At 45.9% G+C, this 13,973-nt stretch overlaps 1 long non-coding RNA gene across 1 annotated transcript; it reads right to left on the bottom strand.

Moving 5' to 3' along the window:
* Positions 1-9,418: 9,418 nt before the first annotated feature.
* LOC142049587 (uncharacterized) lies at positions 9,419-12,878 on the bottom strand. The gene is made up of 3 exons (XR_012657766.1): positions 12,705-12,878; positions 12,027-12,169; positions 9,419-10,994 (listed from the first exon to the last, which is right to left on the bottom strand). It is a non-coding gene; the product is annotated as an uncharacterized LOC142049587 (long non-coding RNA).
* Positions 12,879-13,973: the final 1,095 nt, after the last annotated feature.

Genomic DNA, 13,973 nt, shown 5'->3' with positions numbered 1-13,973 from the left:
TAAAGCAATAGCATCAGTTTGACATGACATCTTGTACTAAAGGCCTGCATTTTAAAATGTAAATTGATACTGAAAACCATACCCAAAACCAGAGTTCCATCAGTAAATATTGGTTTAGATAGAAACATCTGCGTTTTTATTTTCCCTTGATCTTCATTTTTACTGCCACAGTGCCCTGGCTAGCACTTAAAATCAGTTCTGTTGAGAGTGACATAATTCTTGTCCTACCGTTCTGTTTCTTGTCCTTTTATTTAGTACTATATCATAAAAGAAACATGATTTATATTTATTTATTTAGGGATGTTGTGGTTTAGCCTCAGTCAGCAACTAAACACCATGCAGCCGCTTGCTCACTCCCTCCACCCCTGTGGGATGGGGGAGAGAATCAGAAGGGCCAAAGTAAGAAAATTCATGGGTTGAGATAAGAACAGTTTAATAATTAAAATAAAGTGGTAATAACAATAATAATAGTAATATAACAAAAAAAAAAGAGAGAGATGAAACCTCAGGAGGAGGGAAAAAAACCCCAAACAACAAGTGATGCAACTGCTTGCCAACCACCGCCGCCAGTCCCTGAGCCACAATCACTGCTTCCCCACCTGGCTAGCTCCCCCCAATTAATATACTGGGCATGATGTCACATGATATGGAATATCCCTTTGGCCAGTTTGGATCAGCTCTCTTAGCTGTGCCCCCTCCCCTCCTGGCTTCTTGTGCACCTGGCAGAGCATGGGAAGCTAGAAAAGTCCTTGACTCGTACAAGCACTACCCAGCAACAACCAAAACATCGGTGTGTTATCAACATTGTTTTCATACTAAGTCCAAAGCACAGCACTATGCCAGCTGCAGTGAAGAGAATTAACTCTATCCCAGCTAAAACCATGACAACTGGTAATTGGTAAATTTACAAAGACCAAAATATTGCACAAACTTTCAAGATTTGGCTGGACAGAGTGCTGGGCCATCTTGTCTAGTCTGTGTTCTTCCTAGAAAGGTTGGACTAGATGATCCCTGAGGTCCCTTCCAACCAGGGATTCTGTGAAAAGTTTATTTAATCTCCTAATCATTACATTTTAAAAGTATCAAAAACATTAAGCTAAGAAGTCTGAAGAAAATCTGCAGCATGTAAAAAAATAAAGGCATAGAATCATAGAATTATAGAATGTCTTGAGTTGGAAGGGACCCACAAGGACCATCGAGTCCAACTCCTGTCCCTGCACAGGACAACCCCAAATTCACACTGTCTCTGAGAGCATTGTCCAAGTGCTTCTTGAATATAGTCAGGCTTGGTGCTGTGACTACCTCCCTGGGGAGCCTGTTCCGGTGCTCCACAACCCTCTGGGGGAAGAACCTTTTCCTAATACCCAACCTAACCCTCCCCCAGCACATCTTCCTGCCATTCCCTTGGGTCCTGTCATTGGTCACCAGAGAGGACAGATCAGCACCCGCCCCTCCTCCTCCCCTTGTGAGGAAGCTGTAGACCGCGATGAGTTCTCCCCTCAGTCTCCTCTTCTCTAGGCTGAACAAACCGAGTGACTTTAGCTGCTCCTTGTACGGTTTCTCCTCTAAACCCTTCACCAACTTCGTGGTCCTCCTCTGGACACTCTCTAGTAGCTTTGTATCCTTAATGTACTGTGGCGCCCAAAACTGCACACCGCACTCGAGGTGAGGCTGCACCAGCACAGAGTAGAACGGGACAATCACCTCCCTCGACTGGCTGCAATGCAGGGCTTGATGCACCCCAGGGCACGGTTGGCCCTTTTGGCTGCCAGGGCACTCTGTTGGCTCATGTTCAACTTGCCGTCAACCAGAACCCCCAGATCCCTCTCCGTGGAACTGCTCTCCAGCCTCTCATTCCTCAGTCTATATGTACATCCAGGGTTGCTGTGCCCCAGGTGTAAAATCCGGCACTTGCCCTTGTTAAACTTCATACAGTTGGTGATTGCGCAACTCTCTAATTTGTCCAGATCCCTCTGCAGGGCCTCTCTGCCCTCAGGAGTGTCAACAGCTCCTCCCAATTTTGTGTCATCAGCACACTAATTAGTATTCCTTCAATTCCTGCATCCAAGTCATTTACAAACAGATTAGAGAGTACCGGCCCCAAGATGGATCCCTGCGGAACCCTACTAGTGACTGGCTGCCAGCCTGATGTAACCCCATTTACTATGACCTTTTGAGCCCGACCCATCAGCCAATTTCTCACCTACTGCATTACATGTTTATCCAGCTGTATGCTGGACATTTTGTCCCAGAGGATACTGTGAGAGACAGTATCGAAGGCTTTACTGAAATCCAAAAAGATCACATTGACTGGCTTCCCTTGGTCACCTAGGTAAGTAACCTCGTCATAGGAGGAAATTAAGTTTGTTAAGCAGGACTTTCCCCTCATGAACCCGTGCTGGCCGGGACCAATGACTGCATTGTCTTTCAGGTATTTTTCAATAACTCCCAGAATAATCTTCTCCATAATTTTGCCAGGCACAGAAGTGAGACTCACAAGCCTGTAGTTACCGGAGTCATCCCTGTTGCCCTTCTTGAAGACTGGGACAATGTTTTCCAGCTTCCAGTCAACTGGGACCTCTCCAGATTCCCAAGAGCATTAAAAAATCATTGAGAGAGGTCTCACTCTGACATTAACCAGCTCTTTAAGTACCCTTGGATGAATCTCATCAGGCCCCATCGACTTATAGGGATCCAGCTGGAGCAGCAAGTCGTGCACAAGTTCAGGGTTGATTGGGAGTTTATCATTCCCACAGTCACAGTCTTCCAACACAGGGCTCTGGGGTGGTCCCTGAGCTCACCACTGGTGTTGAAGACCAAGGTGAAGAAGGCATTAAACATCTCTGCCTTGTCTATGTCCCTGTTTGTGAGGTGACCATGCTCATCAAGTAACAGGCCAATGTTATTTCTGGCCTGTCTTTTGCCATTAACGTATTTTAAAAAGCCCTTCTTATTGTCCCTCACAGCACTGGCCAGCTTCAACCCTAACTGAGCTTTGGCCGCACGTATTTCCTCCCTACAGTGGCAAACAGCATCCCTATAGTCCTCCCATGTCTCCTGACCTTGCTTCCACTGGCCATATACTTTCTTTTTTCTCCTTATTTCTGGAAGAATATCCCTGCTCATCCAAGCTGGCCTTCTGCCCTGCTTGCTTGACTTCCAACACTTTGGAATTGCCTGATTCTGCACTCTTAGGAGGTGGTACTTAAAAAGTGACCAGCTGATGGACCCCAGCACCTTCAAAAGCTTTTCCCCAGGGGACCTTTACTAAGTAGTTCCCTGAGCAACCTGCAGTCTGCTCTCCTCATATCCAGAGCTGATGTCAAAGGCAACAAGAAGGGCTTCTGTGAGTATATACGTGACAAAAGGAAGACTAGGGAAAAAGTGGTTCCACTGCTGAATGAGATGGGGCACCTGGTTACACAGGACATGGAAAAGGCTGAGGTATGGAATGCCTTCTTTGCCTTAATCTTTACTAGCAAGACTGGCCTTCAGGAATCCCAGGCCCCTGAGACCGGGGGAAAGGCTGGAGCAAGGCAGACGTACCCTTGGTGGAACAGGATCAGGTTAGAGAATAAGAATACTTGAGCAAACTGGACATACACAAGTCCATGGGTCCTGATGGGATGTACCCATGAGTGCTGAGGGAGCTGGCCAATGTCATTGCAAGGCCACTCTCAATAATCTTTGATTGATCATGGTGACTGGGAAAAGTGCCCAAGGACTGGAGGAAAGCAAATGTCACTCCTATCTTCAAGAAAGGCAAGGAGGAGGACCCAGGGAACTACAGGCCAGTCAGCCTCACCTCAATCCCTAGGAGCGTGATGGAGCAGCTAATGCTGGAAACCATTTCCAGGCACATGAAGGACAAGAAGGCCATCAGGAGTAGTCAGCATGTATTCACCAAGGGGAAGTCATGCATGATTGTATTGGGTCTGGCTGGGATAGGAAGTAGAGAATATTTTTTTTTTACTTTGCTTCCACACGCAGGCTTGCTTTTCTTTATTAAACTGCCTTTATCTCAACTCATGAGTTTTTCATCTTATTTTCTCCCCCTTTCCCACTGAGGAAGGAAGTGAGAGAGCAGCATATTGGGCACCTGGCGGCCAGCCAAGGTCAACCTACCACAGTCTTTTTTGGTGCCCAACATGGAGCATGAGACAACAGCAGTTTTGAATTGAGTGTGCTATAGCTATAGTAGCTATTAAGTAGCAAGTGTCTGTGCAGCTCATGGAGTTTGCTGCCTACACTGCTTATCTCTTTATTTTGCAGAGCTTGGGAACATATTAATACAAACAATAGTTATGCACTTTGCCCTGGCATTGATGCCCTTACTGTTCTGGGAGAGCTATCTTGTGGAGAGGGTGAGGGAATACACCTCCCTCTTCCTATCCAAGATTGATGTGGGTGGTTTTATTGCGCAGGCTCCCAAGGTCCTTGTTCATCCTTATGTGAGCTGTTTAATGCTACTGCACTGTTGGCTTATTGTCAGGTTTGTAGAATCTGGTGTCGTCCTGGCATAAGAGGAGACAACTTTTGGATGAGGCCATACTGACACATGCCCTGAGGCAGCCGGTCCCTGGGTGGCAGGGTGTGCAGACGGATTTGGGCAGGTGCCTAGGATGGTTATCACCTCCCATAGCCTGGGATTGTACACCTGAACAGGCAAGTAATCCTGGTAAATGTCATGTGACCTGATAGAAGGGTGCCTTGCCTACCCCAATGAAAACCAGCAGCTTCTAGCACTGTACTGGGGCTTGGCCTGTGCCTATCGAGCCACAATTCAGTATTACCAGAGGACTGTGGTTGACAGGGACCAAAACCACCTCTGAGAATGCCATGCTTGAAACCAGGATACAAACTACATCCAAGAACATGATAATTGAGACAGGGACCCAAGCCGTATATGAGGGCACCATGGTTGAGAATGCCAATTACAGTAGTTACTCCAGTAGTGAAAAACAAACAGTGGACAAGGAGGTCAACAGGTCCATATCATTGATTAGTAAGGGAGGAGAAGGAGGAAGGGTTTGATCAGGAATCTAGTCCTTCAGCAAAGAAACCAGAGGAAAAAGTGAGATAAATCACCCAAGAGGCGGAAACTACCCAGTCCCTGACCTTGAAAGAACTTCGAGATATGTGGAAAGATTACAGCTGCCAGCCAGGTGAGCGGATTGCTGCCTGGCTGCTCCGATGCTGGGATAGTGGGGCCAACAGTCAGCAACTAGAAGGTAAGGAAGCCCAACAGCTGGGATCCCTTGCTAGAAACCAGGGAATTGACAGAGGAATTGGAAAAGAGGCAGCAATTCATGGTCTCTGGAGATGGCTCCTGTCAAGTGTGAGGGCAAGTTAGCCATTCAAGGAAGATCATGCTAACTACCAAGGAAAGTGGGCTACTGCTGAGGAAGGCATCCAGTACCTGAGAGAATTAGCAGTGCTGGAAGTCATCTACAGTGACCTAGACAAAAACGAGGTCTCCAAAGATCCAGATGATGACCTGTGCATACAGGCCATGTGGAGGAAGGTGTTCCAAAATGCCCCAGTGTCATATTCTAACAGCTTGGCAACAATGTATTGCCCAGATACAGATACACCAACTGTGGAGAGAGTGTCTTTCTGGCTCCAAAACTTTGAAGAAAATCTCTGTCCCCCCTCATCCCCACAGGCCAGCACCTTGGCTGTCAGGGGCGCCGCATGGAGTCAGTCCCCTCATGTCCTGCATACCACATGGTGCACTCTGGTTCTTCCTGCGTGACCGGGGAGGACGTGAGGTAGTGGGATGGTGACCCCACCTTTAAGCTGGAAGCCTGTGTACACAAACTGAGAGGGAAGACAGCTGTTAAGGGGCCACCCAAGAAGGCTGTCAGCTTAGTTGCTGTAGAGACACAAGAAGGCAATCAGCAATCTCCCAGATGTAGAAGGACCTCCCTTGATTCCGGTGAGGGGACTTCTGGTCTGGCCTTACAGGGTCATACAGTGAACACACAGACCAGGAACAGGAATAGAGGGGCCCTGCCTTTGGGCAGGAGAAGAAAAGGGATGACCAGGTTCCAGGTTTACTGGACTGTGTGGATTCAATGGCCTGGCACATCAGACCCACAGGAATATAAGGCTTTGGTAGACACTGGTGCACAGTGTACACTGGTGCCATTAGGGTACTGGGGCATGGAACCCATCTGGATCTCTGGAGTTACAGGGGGATGCTAGCAATTCTCTTTATTGGAGGCTGAGGTAAGCTTAACAGGGGACAAGTGGCAAAAGCATCCCATTGTGACCGGCCCAGATTCCCCTTGTATCCTTGGCATAGGCTACCTCAGGAGAGGGTATGTCAGGGACCCAAAAGGGTACCGATGGGCTTTTGGTGTAGCCACTGTGAACACAAAGATTAATCCACTGATTGCAACGGATGCTGGAGCAGTGTGAGGAGCACCAGCAGCAGTGGCAGTAAGCAGCTGTGAGGGATACACGAGGGATACACAAGGACAAGGAGAGACTACTGCTGAACAGGGGGCGTTCCCCGAGTGACTGAGCCCGGACCTGCTGATTGGAGCCTGCACCCAGCAGCCCAAATGATTTAAACAGGCTAAAACAATCAGCCCAGCTGAATGCAGCGGACGGGCATATATATATTTACCAGCGGACAGGCACGTGGCAGTGGGCAGGCGCACAGCAGCATGGTGACCACCCAGCAAAAAGCCATGTTCTCTGCTTCTCCTGAGCTTCTAGAACCTGGTAGAACCAATGCAACCACACAGACAGAGCTCCTGCCAGAGCATGCAACCACACAGGCTTCAGACTGCAGGATGTGTGTGTGGATATTCCTGGAGATGGAGGGTGATAGCAAGCATGCCTGTGGGAGGTATGACCAGGTGGATGAACTCCTCTGCCTGATGGCCAAGCTTCAGGAGGGGGTGGGCAGAATGAGGAGCATCTGAGAGTCTGAGAAGGAAGTTGACCAATGGAGCTGTGCTCTGACATCTCTGGTACACATAAGCCAACTCAGCATGGACACTACAGAAGTAGGTGCAGTATCTGTTCTGTGCCAGAAGGAAGGCAGTGTTACAAGGGATAGGAAGGGGTGGAAGCAGGTTACCGCATGGAGCTATAAGAGGAACCCCTCCTTACCCTCTCAGCTACCTCTACAGAATAGGTACAAGGCTCTGGGTATGGTAGACAAAGCACATAATGAGATAGAAGAGGAAGAACTTATGCAAGCACTCTCGCCAAGGTCAAATCGACCAACCCCTTGCATCAAGAGCTGCATTAAGATCAGTGCCAAGAAGAAACAGCAGTGAGTTACCATCATAGGTAACTCCCTCCTGAGGGGAACGGAGGCACCTGTTTGCAGACAGGACCCTCTTTTCAGCAAAGTTTGCTGCCTCCCTGGGGCCTGAATCAGGGATGTCACCAGATGACTGATGAGCTTAGTATAGCCTTCAGGCTATTGGGCTCCTGCCCAAGAGAACTTTCATATGGGTACTAATGATGTCACAACAAGAAGTCCAAGGTTGATCAAAAGACATTTCAGGGCCCTGGGAAGAATGCTAAAAGATTCAGGAACACAGGTAGTGTTTTCCTCAGTCTTCCCAGTAACAGGGAAAGACTTTGGAAGAAATGGGCACGTCCAAGACATCAATACCTGGCTCCAGAACTGGTACCTCCACCAGAACATTGGTTTTTATAACCATGGAAATGTCTTTGAAACACAAGGTATACTGGGGCCTAACGGGATCCACCTGTCCCGATGGGGGAAAAAATGTCTTTGCTCATAAGTTGGCAAGACTGATTGAGAGGGCTTTAAACTAGAATCGATGGGGGAAGGGGATACCATCTGAAATGCTGAAGGTAAACAAAGGGTCGGCATGGAATCGCCTAAGGGTGGGAATGCTAATGGGAGCATTTACAATTCTCCGGGGAGTACTGAGGGCTTAGGAGCACATCTGAACTGCTTGTACGCCAGTGCACGCTGTATGAGAAACAACCAGGATGAACTGGAAGTGTTAGTGAGTTCCCAGAGCTACGATATCATTGGTATTAGTGAGGCTTGGTGGAATGAGTCCCATGATTGGAGTGCTGGGGTGGAGGGCTATAGTCTGTTCAGGAAACATAGGAAGGGCAGGCGAGGTGGATGGAGAGGTTTGACTGTACAGCTCTTACAGTTAGGGATGATGTAGTTGAGAGCCTCTGTAGCAGGTTCACAGGATTCCTATGCACAAAATTCACCCAACACACGATATTTAAAAAGCACAACAGTATTTATTGCTCTATTATAGCCTTGCATAAGCAGTTACTAGCATATTGTTTTCCCTTTATGAGAGTCTTACCAACCCAACTACGCCCGAGACACCACTGAGCAGGAGGGTGACCATTAGTGGGGTCATCATGGAGAAGGGAGGTAGGCACAGCACCTTCAAGGCATCTGCTGTGGTTTGTAGAGCGTGCTCTGTGTCCTCTCTCCTCTCTCCGCTTTGAGCCACGCTTTTTTATACCCTCAGCAGATTCAGTGCAAAAGTACTGACTAGACGTTGCTGCATGTGTGGCCAGCACATGCAACAAGGCCTGCCAGGTGCGTGCTCTGCCAGCTAACAGCAGCTCCCGGATTGCAACAACATATTGTTCAATAACAATCCTCCCAGTTCCCTTCTTCAAGGTCACGTTCTCACAGCTGTGTTCAGGTTGTAACTTTTCTGTCGTGGCCCTACACAGACCATCATCAAAATCCCTCACACAGCCTCTGGTTGAAGAATAGGGGGATGGGAAACAAAGCAGATATCATCGTGGGTGCCTACTATGGATAGACCAGCCAGAATGATAGCACTGATGAGTTATTCTATAGGCAATTAGGAGAAATCTCCTACAAGGTAGCCCTTGTCCTTATGGGAGATTTCAACTTCCCAGGCATCAACTGGGAATACCATACTGCTGTGACGAGCGGGTCTGGGCAATTCCTAAGTTTGTGGAAGATAACTTCTTGTCACAAGCACTCAGCGAGCCAACTAGGAAAGATGCCCTCCTAGACTTGTTGTCTATGAATAGAGAAGGACTTGTGGGAGATGTGATGGTAGGTGGCTGTCTTGGCCACAGTGATCACAAAATCACTCAACGTTTAAAATGTTCAGTGTAATGAGAAAAAAGGGCAGCAGAGTTGATTCCCTGGATTGCAAGAGAGCAAACTTTAAGCTACTCAGGGAGCTACTTAGCAGTGTCCCCTTGGAATCTGCTTTTGAGGGCTTAGGGGTCCATGAGTGCTGGTCAGTTTTGAAGAACCACCTCAGTCTTTAATAATACTGTTAGACCGTGGGCTGATCAGTCCTCTGAGTTGGAGGACCATGAGTACAGGAACAGTGACTTTCCATTTGTGGACACTGAAATTGTAAGGAACCAGCTGTATCATCTGAATGTTCATAAGACCATGGGGCCTGATGGGATTCATCCCAGAGTACTGAAGGAGCTAGCGGGTGTTACAGCAGGACCCCTCTCAATCATCTACCAAAGGCCTTGGGAGTCTGGGGAGGTCCCCACTGACCGGAAGGTAGCCAACGTTACTCCAATTTACAAGAAGGGCATGAGGGAAGACCCAGGAAACTGCAGACCTGTTAGTCTAACCTCAGTACCTGGGAAAATTATGGAGATCATACTGGGTGCTGTTGAAAGACATTTAAAGAACAATGCAATCATCAGGCACAGACAACATGGGTTCACAAAGGGAAAGTCCTGTCTAACTAATTTTAAAACCTTCTATCCTTCTTGGGGTTGGACTAAATGACCTTTAAAGGTCCCTTCCAACCCAAACCATTCTATGATTCTATGATAAGGTCACCCGCCTAGTGGATGAAGGGAAGGCTGTGGATGTAGTTGTTCTGGATTTTAGGAAGGCTTTTGATACCGACCCTCACAGCATCTTTCTGGACAAGTTGTCCAACTATGGGATGAGCAGGTTCACGGTGCACTGGGTGAAGACCTGGCTGAACGGCAGGGCTCAAAGGGTGGTTGTGAATGGGGCTACATCTGGCTGGTGACCAGTCACCAGCAGTGTTCCTCAGGGCTCAATTCTAGGGCCAGTTCTGTTCAATATTTTTATCAGTGATCTGGATGCAGGTGTTGAATGCACCATTAGCAAGTTTGCTGATGATACCGAACTGGGAGATGCTGGTGACTTCCTCGAGGGACAAGAGGCCTCACAGAAGGATCTAGATAGTTTGGAGCATTGGGCAATCATCAGTGGCATGAAATTAATGTTGTTATTTATTTTACTCATAATACTGCCTCCATGCAATGAGATCCTGGCAACACACATTTACTTTGATTTGCAAGGACTGCCTAATAATGGAACTCATACACTGGATTACATTTTTAATTCCTAAAAATTTTGCTTAGTCCTATTTAAAGGACACAGTCCTAGTATACGCTGTGACAGTTAAGATATCTTTTGAATTAGCTTATGACTCGCCTCTTTCAAGGCATGCTGTAAGGTCTCTTTACCCCAAATATTCAGGGCAGGTTGGAGGAGGTATGAGAAAAGTACCATAAAAGCTTATCTTAGTAGTGGGGAAAGTAATAATCTTTTTTCTTTAATTTGCAGAAGAAATCATGTAAGAAACAGGTTTTCTCTGGCTGGCGCGCAGTAAGAACAAGTCATTTCTTCTAAGCAAAGACGCGACAGCAAATCAAAGCAGTTGTGCTAGTCACAGACAAACACATCCACTGAAAGCCAGATTTAACTTTTGAAAGGCATGGAGAGATAAATCAAGCACTTAATTATCAAGGGAAAATGCAACTCTGTCTGAAGCTAATGAGAATACACATAACAGAATCTAGCTTTAAGTGAAATCAAGGAAAGGAACCAGTTTATTGCAAAAATTGCTCACAATTTCAGACATTTATTAACAACACTTAGTATCTCATCTTACTTGTTGAAGGAAAGTAGGAAGCTGTTGCCTCATTTGCTCCTGAAGTTGAGGATTTCCAGCAAATAAAGGATTATTCAACATCATCTATGGGACAAAAATATTTAACATCATAGATCAAGCAGTAGATCAAAAAGTAAATACTAGAGTGGATTTTAAGACAACTATTTACCACATATGAATCAGAAAACAAGATAATAGTCTATGATAACCTCGGAGTAATTATCTCCCACTTCTCCTTTGGCCAAAACTTGTTCTGAAATGATGAACCACCAGCCTGAGAACTGACTAAAATCATTGGTGGTGTGGAGTTGGGGTTTTTCTGGGGGTGTGTTTGTTGTTGTGAGGGGTTTTTTTGGGGGGTGGGGGTGTTAAACTTTTGAAGTGAATCCTTGCTAGATCCTCACCAAAGCAACCTCATTTACATAACAAGAAAAGCCTTTTCTGGTCAGCTTCCACTACAAATGTGACGGTTTCCCTGTAAACATTGTCTGCAAAAAGCCTGGGATATTTTCCTAATTAACTGTTTAATATACAAAAAATAATATTATCTCAGTTCAAGATTTGACTTTGGATATTATTGTAAGTAAAATGGGAAAGCACTTCTACACTACCATTCATAAAACAACAGTAAGTATTAGCTCTTTTATTGTGAGCAAGGATCGCAGATGAGAAATGAAAACCAGAGTAACAGCTAGATATGGCACAAACTCCTTCCCCTCCACTTCTGTCCTCCCAAGCTAGGGTGGGTATTTATTTAGTAGCAGATCTACCTTAATTTATAATCAAAACATTTCTTTTGTATAACCGGTTCTTATGCTAGGCCACAGAAGTTTAGGGCTGTACGAAACATATACAAACTTAAAAGTTGTTACAAGAGAATGCCTGACATGACGTCCAACTACAAATTGAAGAAACTTACTGCAACAGATTGCTAAAGGTAACAACTTCACTATGTCGGGCATCAGCATACGTTAAAAATTGGACCATTCACAACAGACAAGTTATTGTTGAGAAGTTGGCACAATTACTCTGTAGTGAAAATATAACTGTATCATAAATTCAATTCCTTTTTTCACTCCAGTGCACACAACACGTTGCTACACCAAAAGCATTTACCTGTACTGCAAGATCAGGATTCTGGCTCAATGACTGCATCATGCTTCTCATATAGGGTGCAGACAACATATTTTGCATAAGTTGTGGATTTTCTGTTATCTGCTGTAACAAGCTCTGCATTCCTGGTGTGTTGAACATACCAACTTTAATAAAATAAATAAATAAATAAATGGGTCACTTCAGTAAAAATCTTTACTATAATCAACTTAGACTGCCTAGAACTGGGATACAACTGTGTGGTTTTGGGTTTTTTGGTTGGTTTTTTTTTTTTTTAAAAAAAAAAAGAGCTTTAGCCCCTTAAATACATCTCAGTGTGGTTCTGCTTACACAGATGCATCTGCCCTAGAAACAAGTTAAGCCAGAGGTCGTATCCAACAAGCAGTCTCAAGTATCTGCATTACTAGCTGTTTTCCTGTTTGTCTCCAAACAGAAGAAATATTATCATTCATCTACAGATTCCCTACTTTTGTTATTTTAAGGCAGTACACAAGTATTGTTAGTACTCTTGGTTTACTTTTTATGTTTGTTTTCTACAGAGGGCTTTGATAATATTCAAATGTTTTATGGAAATAAACAGCAATACAAACTTTGAATCAAAACATCTCTTTCTAATAACAGAATCATTTCGGCAAACTCCTGAATATTTGCAAACATATACAACTGCAATAACAGTCACACCTCCTAGTCCAGATCCCAAATTTGGTATAGTTGAGCTCTGTCCCATACTGGCAGAGGTGCTATTTCCGACATTACTACTGCCACTGCTCTCACCACTGGTGCTGGTACTTGTGGAACTCTGCAAGCTGGACTGAGGAGCCCAGGGATTTGGTAAAGGACCTCTATTTTCTGTACGAGATGGCTGACTGTCCCCTCCTGATGATACACTGCTTACTAAGGAAGCAAATGGGTTACCTCCAAACTACAGAAGGAGAAACAAACACAGATCATCTATTAGTCAACTATTTTTAAGTTTGCTAGAAACTTATGAATGGGGCTACATCTGGCTGGTGACCAGTCACCAGCAGTGTTCCTCAGGGCTCAATTCTAGGGCCAGTTCTGTTCAATATTTTTATCAGTGATCTGGATGCAGGTGTTGAATGCACCATTAGCAAGTTTGCTGATGATACCGAACTGGGAGATGCTGGTGACTTCCTCGAGGGACAAGAGGCCTCACAGAAGGATCTAGATAGTTTGGAGCATTGGGCAATCATCAATGGCATGAAATTTAACAAGAACAAATTCCAGATTCTGCACCTGGGACAGAGTAACACTGGGCACAAGTATAGATCAGGAGAAATATGGCTGGAGAGCAGCCCTGCAGAAAGGGATCTGGGGGTGCTGGTTGACAGCAGGCTCAATATGAGTCAGCAGCGTGCCCTGGCAGCCAAGAAGGCAAACCGCATCCTGGGTTGCATCAAACACAGCATAACCAGCTGGTCAAAAGAGGTGACTATCCCTCTGTATTTAGCGGTGGTGTGGCCTCACCTTGAGTACTGTGTGCAGTTCTGGGCACCACAATTTAACAAGGCTGTGAAGGTCCTTGAATGCATCCAGAGGAGGGCAACAAAACTGGTGAAAGGACTGGAAGGCATGTCTTATGAGGAGGAGCTAACGACTTTGGGTGTGTCTAGTTTGGAGGAAAGGAGGCTGAGGGGCGACCTCATTGCTCTCCACAGCTTCCTGAGGAGGGGGAGAGGGAGGTGCTGATCTCTTCTCCCTGGTATCCAGTGGCAGGACACATGGGAATGGGTCAAAGCTGCATCAGGGGAGGTTCAGACTGGACATTAAGAAGCATTTCTTTACTGAGAGGGTGGTCAAACACTGGAACAGGCTTCCTAGAGAGGTGGTCGATGCCCCATGCCTGTCACTGTTTAAGAGGTATTTGGAAAATGCCCTTAACAACATGCTTGACCTTTTGGTCAGCCCTGAAGTGGTCAGGCAGTTGGA

The sequence above is a fragment of the Phalacrocorax aristotelis genome, chromosome W (genome assembly GCF_949628215.1).
Source record: "Phalacrocorax aristotelis chromosome W, bGulAri2.1, whole genome shotgun sequence".
Lineage (NCBI taxonomy): Eukaryota > Metazoa > Chordata > Aves > Suliformes > Phalacrocoracidae > Phalacrocorax > Phalacrocorax aristotelis.
Note: the sequence above shows the minus strand (reverse complement) of the source record. Positions and strands in the feature narration are given on the sequence as shown.